We start from the raw sequence: 9,624 nt of genomic DNA on the forward strand, positions 1-9,624 counted from the left end.
CTTTCCTCATCTCCAAAAGTGAAAGACTTGAATGGTAATTTCTAGGGTTCCTCTAGGTCTAAAAATCACCCCTCCACCCCAGGCAACATGTACATTGGAAGTGACATGGTAATCCTGCACCAAGAATGCAGGCCATGGAGGTGGTTTGCCTGGGTTTGAATCCTGGCACTTTGGCCTCCTGTGCAAATGTTTGTAAAAATAGAATGCTGCACATCTGAAGGCCCTCAGGAGGATTAAGGAAACAGAGTGGGTAGGACACGCAGTTCCAGCCACACAGCCTTCCTCATGAGGCCATGTAGGGGGTTCACAGGTGAGATTATTAGATGAGGAGGGCTGTAACTCATGGGTGGGCTAGTTTGTCTGATGGATTAATAATTTTAAAGAACTACTGGGTGGTAACTTAGGTCGATGTGGCTGGAGGAAATAGGTCACTATGAATGTGGCCTTGGATGATATCTGTTCCTGGCTCCCTTCCTCTCTCTTTTTATCTCTCATTTTTTTGGGGGAGGGGTGGTTCTGGGGATTGAACCTATGGCCTTGTGCACAGGAGGCAGCATTTTACCAACTGAGCTGTATTCCCGAGCCCCTTCTCTATCTTTCTGCTTCCTGGCAACCACGAGCCTAGCAACTTTCCTCCATGACAACTTCCTGCCATGATGTTCTGCCTCACCTCAGACATGGAGCAGTGGACTGGGCCAAACATGGACAGAATCTCAGAAACATGAGCTCAAAATAAACTTTTCCTCCTTTAAGTGGATCCTGTCAGGTATTTTGGTCATGGTGATGATATGTGACTAACACAATGATTGTTATGAGCAAGGTGAGGTAAATGTTTTCTAGAGCTCACCATGAAGGACACACCTAAGACATCTCTGTGATAAAATACTGATGGATGCATTTTACCATGGGACAGAGCCAGGCACAGAGGCATAGCCATTTGTGAAGTAAGGATTTCTGTCCAGTGTTTGTAGGTGAGAGGGGAGAGTAGTCTGGTAGGCAGAGGGTGTCAGGACAGTCAGGTGCATGGAATAGGAGTTGATTATAGAATGACTGAGCTCTGATGAAATATCATGCCAGTGAGAGAATCCCACAGGTATGGGGGTGCTGAAGGAGGAGAACCAACATCAGACAAACCCAGAAGGTGACCCTTCCCAAGGCTGAAGGACATGCCTCAGGGGAGGCATGGAAGAAATCACCCAGGTGGCCAGGATGGGCTATCTGGAGATCATGGAAATATGCAGAGAGGATGGGGACACCTGTGTGAGCAGTGGGCCAGGTGCCCAGGGTCCTGTAATTTCTGTTGCATTGACCTGGGGTTTGGTGTCCTATGAGGTCCTGGTTTTTCTTTCTGTGGATATGAGCCTGAATGGGGGCTTGCCAGGCCATCTGGTAGATCTGTTTGATATTTTGAGACTTTCATGCCATTTACCCTGACCCTCACCAGCTACAGAGGCAGGGTTCCCTTCTCTCTACCCTCTGATAGAAGCCATCCTAAGAGACAGGAGGTGTTCTCACTTGTGGGGTAATTTGTGTGTCTTTGATGGTTAATGACTTGGGGCAAATTTTCTGATGCTATTTTTATTTTGGGCAAATGTTACCTCCAGTTCCACCTTCTTCTTTTTGATCCTCTTACCCTCCAGATCCACTTCCTCCTTCTTTATCTGAGGGGGCCTCATTCTATTTTGCACCATATAACTGATCCTTTTTTCTTCCATTTATGTATGTTCCTTTACTTCTTTCTTTTGTTTTGAGAAGTACAATATTCCAAGTGTTAATGGACACACTAATGGGTTCTCATTTGCTTTATGTGTAGTTTAATTTAAAAACCATAGCTTTCTAAATAGGTATATACATCCATAAATAGCACACAAATAACACATAGTATTTATGTTTTGATGGCTCATGCTGTAAACACTGTTCCATGGTTTACTTTTTCCCTCATTGTCTGATTTTACAATCCCTCCATGCTGTGCTGTGCTGTGCTGTATGTGTGATGTGTAGTGCTGGCTCCAGCTGTCCCTGTGGCATGGTCCCGAATCCACACTACAGTCATCCTTCTCCAAAGTGGGTAGCTTCCTCTGCCCTGTCTGTTTGGTTCATGCTTCATCATATGTGTTACAATAATCTTGTAATTACATTAATATGGTCAATCTTTCTCTTAGACTATAAACTCCTTTGGGGCAGAAACCCTATTTGAGTTTCCTCTGCCTTCCAGCACTTGATGAGCTTGCACCTTATGCAGCACACAGTCAGGTGAATGCAGGAGGTGTGGCTGGGCAGTGTGGAAGCCTCTGCAAGGATAAGAAAGTGATTTTCAACTTAGGAGTGAATTTACCTGACTAGGAAAATGATTTTCAACTTAGGAGAAAATTTCGCCCAGGAGCTCACGCTTGGTTACAGAGGACTGTGCAGTGATGGAGAGGCCTTGAACTGTACTGTCCAGCTGGGTGATGTGACTGCAGATTGTGTAAATGTGGCTGATTTTATGGAGAAACTAAATTTTAAATTTTATCTAATTTTAATTAATTTAAATTTAAATAGTCATGTGGGGCTTGTGGAAGGATGTAAAGAGCAGATAATATCTGCTGATAGCGAAAAATAGTTTTTGTTGTTGTTGTTGTGTCCTTAAATGATCATCCTGATACTTAGGAATGATGAGTAATTTAGCAAACATTTAGCAAGGAGCCAAAGTGGCTTATTGTGTGCTGGGTTTCTTCACCTCCATGGCAAAGCCCATGGTTCTTCTTGATAGGACTGTGGATAAGAGAAGACATCTCTGCAAGGCCCTTCAGTGAGTGCTTATCAAAAATGGTAGCAGACAGTCTTCTTAGCACTTGGTTGAATGCTGAGTTTGACGTACAGCTTCTGCTCTTTTAGTTTGGAGATGACAGAGAGGACTGTTGTAGCCAGGGCACCCTCATTCCAGCTGTGTTCCTGAGACACAATGTTGGCATCATTGACGGTTTTCCAGCTTGGGTCCTGTTGCCCACTTCCTGAGAGTACCAGATGCTTTAGCACTCTGAATGGTGGTCTGAGTACCTTGCTCCTTTTTGGCCTTTTTGAAAGGTTTCAGGAATTGTTCTTGGTGTCTGGCTGCTGGCTGCCTCCCTCTTTAATTCAGCAGATCACAGGAGCCACTGCCCAAAGCCTAGCTGTGGTCTTGCTGCTTTTCTGTCCAGCTCCTCCAGGGTTCCTTCTTTCCTTGAGGTCAAAACCCACTTCTTTGGACCAGGATACATCCGGTCAGTCAGTGTCTTCCTTCATTTTATGGGATCCTGCTCCCCTGTGCTCTTGTCATTGGGGCTCAGCACAGGCTCAGCTCCCCCATACAGTGCTCTTGCTGGTTGCCCTTTCCATCCACAATGCCTCTGTCCTCCCTTCCTGCCCTACCCAGGTGGCCATGTCTCCTGGCTCTCCTTCCTCCCAGAGCTGTGACCCCAGTGCTCAGGCAAGCACTGCCTCCATGTGGAGAAGGCCCAGCCTCCTCACTGCCTCTGCACCTGTTTCTGCTGGAATTTGTGTCTGGCTGTCTTGCAGAGTGCTTATGTCCAGAATATTGCTTTCTAGACTTTAAAACCCATGAAGAAAGGGGTGGTGTCTTGAGTATCTGTGTCCCCACAGCACCACCAAACCAAGCATGGCAGAAGTTGAAGATTTGTTAAAACAAATGAGGAAGTTAACAAAAGCCTCTCAGTGTCAGGATCTGGGTCCTTCTAGAGCAAGGTCCTTTCCTAACAAAAAGGACCCCTAGACACTCACAATGCAGCAGTTTCCCCAGCAAAGTCCTTTTTGTATGAAACCACAGAATGTATCCCTTCATCACAAAATTGCAGGTCTCTGTGTAACAAGGACATTTAAATATTTGTCAAGTGAGGATGGCCACCATGGAGAGCACAGTCCCCACTCATGATTCCTGCAAGCTAACATGGAAACATGGGTTGTTTCTCATGTTGTTGGTGAATGACAGCATCAGCTCCTGCTTCACTGAGTACATATGCTTGCAGCCCAAAGCAGAATTTAAAGTGAAATTTACCTTGTTGACTTCACTTTGAATTTGCTTCAGATTTAGGTGCAGTATTGACATTTCTAAGAAAGCAACCTGCTTTTTTTGTTCCCAATTTGAGGCAGTGAGCCAGGACAGATTGCTGGTTAGCAGAGATGTCAGAAATGTCTTTATCAGACATCCTGATGGCATGACCCTGCACAAGGTACCACAGGGCTTATTAAGAAAGACATGCTGACACCCACCACAACACAAGAGAGGGTTTGATAAGCCATTACTGTGTACAGGGAGTGCTGTTGATTTCTGAATTAAAGTACAAAAGCAAGTGTTAAGTGCTGATCTGTGACCAAAAATGGTAATGAAACAGAAGCTAAGAAGGGTCTGGATTCACTACAAATGGAAATATTAAAATCTAGCTATTTCTGGTTTCTATAGTGGAAAATTAAATTAGCACATTATCACACTTATGGGTGAGACTGCACAGTGGGGCCTTTGTCAGAGCTGCAAGGAACAGGCCAGGATGGGTATGGAGCTCTTGGGGTAACTAATGTTTTTATTCATGATGAGATCTCCTTCTTCTGGTTGTCATTGCTGTTTTTGCATCAAGGGAGGATGGGAACTACTGTTTGACAGTGACAATGACATTCCACTGGGGTTTTATACTTTAATTTATGATGAGACAAAGAGAAGGAATGGAACTTCAGCAGGAGAATAAAGAGAAGAGCATCCTTGCAGAAACCACCAAATGGAAAGTAACAGAGATCAGGGAGGGCTAGCCCCATGCTCTCTGTGACCACACAGCAAACCCTGGTGAAAGCTGTTTCTTCTGAGGCATGGTACCTGTAATGGGCCAAGAGGAGCAGGAGGGAGACTACCGGCAAACCTCAGAGTACTTGCACATTTGGTGATGTTATCATGCTTTGTGATGTCTGAAGACCTTAAATTAGCATGTGGACATTTCTCCTTAACTGGGAAAGCCAGTAGTACAATGTGGTATCTGTCCCTTTAAACAGCCCTTGATAAACAAGCAACACTCAGTGAATATGTTCTGGAAAATGTGAATGAGGCGATGGTCCTTAGATAAGTATCAGATATTGAATTTCCAATATTGAGTGCATGGCTGCATCATCATAGTTACCAGCCAAGCTGATGGAAGTTTTCATTTGTATTGTGCTTTTTTTTAAGACTCCAAGTACTTTGCTTAGATATTTGCTCTGGACCTCATAACCCTGGTGGGGTTTGGGGATGATACTCTCATTTTAAACTTGAGAAGACTAGGGTAGCAGAAGTTCTTGTGTTGTTACTGAGAACGTGGTGACAGCCTTACAGTTGGGAGCCAACTGTTTCTAGGTACTAAAGCTAAAGAATCTTTCTCCAGTCAGTGCATAAGAAGAGTCCAGCAAGGAAGATGGCAGGACACAGATGGTTGGCATAACCTACACAGTGGTGTGCACTTTTCAGTCTCTTGAGTGACTCTCCTATTCCTCATTTGGTGGAAGTAAGCACAGATGGTGTCCTCTTTTAATTTTGGTGTACCAGCATCTTCTTGGTTGGCTGTCCTCATCAAGCCCTCCTGGTGCTGCAGGCTTGGGAATAGCAAAGAGTCTCCCCCTTGTCCAAGCTGTTGGAACCCCTCACCTCTGGCCTGCAGGGAGCCAGCCTGTGCCCAGGGTGACCTGTGATCATTGCATGCAGCTTCCAGTCTGGCTATCGAGTTGTTAATGGCATGAGGATAGAGACCTGCAATTTTTGCTTTCTTAAGGAAGCATTTTTATTTGATAATTGTTTTTTGGATCTGCACACAGTACAGAGAGTTCCCATGTCCCCAACACCAGGTTCCCATCATACATGAGTGGGTACATTTTCACAATGCTGAGCCCATGTGGAAGCATTAGCATCCAGGTAGGTGCTTGATAAATCCAGGTGTCCTTACTTACCATAAGTCCTTCTGTGTCCCAGGACCACCTACAGGATCCACCATGCCTCTTTATGCTCTTGGGACTGTGGAAGTTTCTCAGTTTTTCTGTTTTCTTAGTTTTTTGTTTGATTTGGTCCTGGGGATTAAACCCAGAGGTGCTCTAGCTTCAAGCTATATCCCAAGCCCTTTCTGGTTTTTATTTTGAGACAGGATCTCACCAAGTTGCTGAGGCTGGCAACTTTTGATCTCCCTGCTTGATCTCCAGCTGAGATTATAGGCTGGCTCCTGTGTGACCTGGATTTCCTTGTTTTTGATGACCTGGATTATTTTTAGGAATGCTGATCAGGCATGTTTTAGATGGTCCCTCAGCTGGGATTTGCCTGTTGATTTTCTCTTGAACACATTCCTGTTTGTGTTTGGGGCGAAAGATTGCAGAGGCCCTTCCCATGCTCTGGTTTTGATGCTGCCTGCCATCATCTTGACTACACTGCTGCTGTCAGCCTATGTCACCCAGCTAAGGCTGCATGAGACAGGTTTCTCTGAAACATGGGTGACTCTTGTTAAAAGGGAAAACCCCTGGACAAGCTTAAACTGAGTTTATTTGAGCAAAACAAAAGTGATTATAAATCAGGCATCCCAAGGAACCTGAAGAGGTCCAGCCAGCAGTGTGAACAGGGTGTGTGGAAACTGGAGCAGGGAGTAGGGACCATGTGCCTGCTCTGTTAGTGCCTCCTCTGACTGAGTCAGTCACAGAGATGGGACACCTTAACTGTGTGTTCCATCAGGCCTGGGACAGGAGCTCAATCCAGTCAGTGCCTTCTGCAGGTCCTCCTTGACACTTTTCCCTTCCATATTGTGCACATTGGAGTAGGTGCAATGCAAGGCCCACCCTGGAGGAGCAAGGAGCAGGGACGGAGCCTCCTCCTTAAAGGTGACTGTCTGCTGGTCACTCAGATTGCTTCCAGGAGATAGGACTATCTACATGCCACGCCTACCTGCTTATGTCATATGACTCCTGATACTTGTCTTGGTTATTGACCTGGATATTATTGATCCACACCTTGTGTCACCTTTCCCCTTTGCTCCAGTTTTGTCCCCAGGCATTTTTTGGGGGGTGCTGCTGTGTCCTTTGACACATTCCATCACTTTGCAGGACTCTGTGTTCTTGGTATTCTTTCAGCATTTCCAGACTTTGGGCTCCACCAGAGGCTCTGGGGACACCTTGTTTCTTTTCTTCCCTTGCCCCACAGTCAGCTGTCATGCCAGGGAATCCTGATTCCTCTTACTGAAGAGTGAGATTGGAGAATGAGATATGGTGACTCTTCATTTTTAGCAAGGAGATATTTGTAGGAAATGGAAAAGAGACAGGTGGCATATAATAATGTGTGCCTTTTAATCTACTTGGGCTTCTAGGGGTCAAGGAGAGTACCATCAAGTCCAGCTGTGTCTCAGTCCACAGGCAGGCTGGGGGTTTATGCTATTTTTACAAAGTCACTGAAGAGCAGAGCTTATGATTTTATGCCATCAGATACAATAGTACAAAATGTGATTGCCAGCTTTTCACATTGTTGAGAAATATCAGATGTTTCCATAGATGGGCTTGCCTGAGGGGTGAGCCTGTGCTTGTTCCACAACTCACACTCAAGTGAACTAGAGGCCCAACCTAAAGAGGGAAATGTTACATTTATTGGCAAAGCATGTGATGTGTTTTTGCTAAGCATGGAGGAGAGCCACCTTTTCAAATAGACTCATAAAAAGCAAAATGCATAAAAGGGAATAAATAGTTAAATATAACCATACCAGAAAGTTTGAAATTTCATGACAAAAGACAGAAATCCAGCCGTAAGCTGAGAGGATGGTACACAATGAATTCCTACAAAAACAGTAAAAAAAGACTAAAAATGGAAAATTAGAAGTCTGAGCCTTCCGTAGGTAAAAAGGAAAATCAGAATAGCCAATCAACTGAGTGAAGTACACCTCACAAGGCTTTCGGTGCCCCCCTACCCCAGCACCAGGGAGATAGGATTGCACAGGCCTCATGCTGTCAAAGCAGGTGGTGTAGGAGAATCCAAGGTGCTACCAAGGGTCAACACTCGTGCACACTACTGTTGGGGTGATTGACCAGGCTCCCAGGAAGGGCAGTTCACAGAGCCAAACCTCACAATAAACATGCTTCACCAGGCCCTATCAGCTCAAATTCTAAAGATCTGTTCTGGTGGAATGCACGTGGGACTCACATGCATATACAAGTAAGAATGTTCTACATTATAACAGGAAGAAGCCCTAAGATTCAGGGCCCATCAGGGGAGGATGAATGGACAACAAGTAGCAGATGCTTGGGGGGGGGGGGACTAAAGAGCACTCAAAAAGAATGAATAAAGTCTATCTTTTAATCTCTTTTCTATCTGCTTTACAAAATGTATCTCTCTCAATAATCCTTCTCCTGAAAAACCAGGTATGGAATGAAGCAAGCACAGTATTATAAATTATTATTGCTCTGTATGATAAAACATGAAATAATGCAAAGTATTTTCCATATGTATATCCATGCAGATATAAAAGTATTTTTCAAGGTGGGTAAAAACAGTCAAGATACTCTAGTACTGGCAATAATTTAGGATGTTTGAGGTAGGAAGTTTGGAAATGCAGAATAACCTATATTTGATAATTTAATCTGCAGTAAGAAGAATGCATTCCTGTATCAATAGTAAAATTTAAAAAAATAATTTTATTTATTTTTATGTGGTGCTGAGGATCAAACCCAGGGCCTCACATATGCAATGCAAGCAAGTGCTCTGTCATTTAGCTACAATCCTATCCCTAAAAATTAATTTTGAAAAAAAGAAAGAAAAAATAAACAAGCATCTGATATTTCTCAACTATTTTACAGATATCTCAGCAAAAGGAAAAGAAAACACAAAGTTTAGCTCTTAACAAAGGCAAATTGTTTTTCTAACCATATTTTCCAAAGTTCCAGGAGCTGCCACTGATTGCTGAGGAGAAAATAGCCTTCACATTTAGAAGTTGGGTCATTTTCTGCTAAACATACCTCTCATGCCCCTAGAACATGGATCACTGTTGTTTTCACTTCTTGCTCCTTTACATATGGCTTTTCTTGCTTCTGCTTCCTGATTCATCTTCTTGCCTGCAGATTCACAACTTTTTCAGTATACATTAAGAAGAAGAAATGGAATCAGGACATTCCTCTGCTTGGATTTTGAGTAACCAAGACTTGAGCATATTGCCACCAGCTCCTCCCCTCCTCCCATAGAAGCTGGGGACAGTGACCTGGCTGTTCTGGAGCCTCTTTCTCCTGGAAAAAATGACCTGTGAACCAAGCTACAGAAATCTGTAAGTGCACCTCTATCACTGGGAGAGGACTGGAACTGAGACTCCTGAGGAAAGCAGGAGAAGTGGGGACTTGGAAGGTTTCTCCAGCTTCCCAGTTCTCAAGGGCAACCCTCATTAACCTGCTTTACTGACCCCTTGTTCCTGTGGTTCTTGAACTTGAGGAATGGAAAAAACTCTCATGAACATCTAGTGTTTTTTTTTTTTTTTTTTTTTTTTTTTTTTATCAGTAGAGACATAAAGGTTTCACTGCTGGTGCATAGAACTTTCTGTGTTCCAGGTGCAATACTAGTATGGGATGTGGTGACTCAGTTCCCCCATCTCCATCTCTTTTAAAACTGAAAAACAGAATACC

Source organism: Marmota flaviventris, chromosome 6 (genome assembly GCF_047511675.1).
Source record: "Marmota flaviventris isolate mMarFla1 chromosome 6, mMarFla1.hap1, whole genome shotgun sequence".
NCBI lineage: Eukaryota > Metazoa > Chordata > Mammalia > Rodentia > Sciuridae > Marmota > Marmota flaviventris.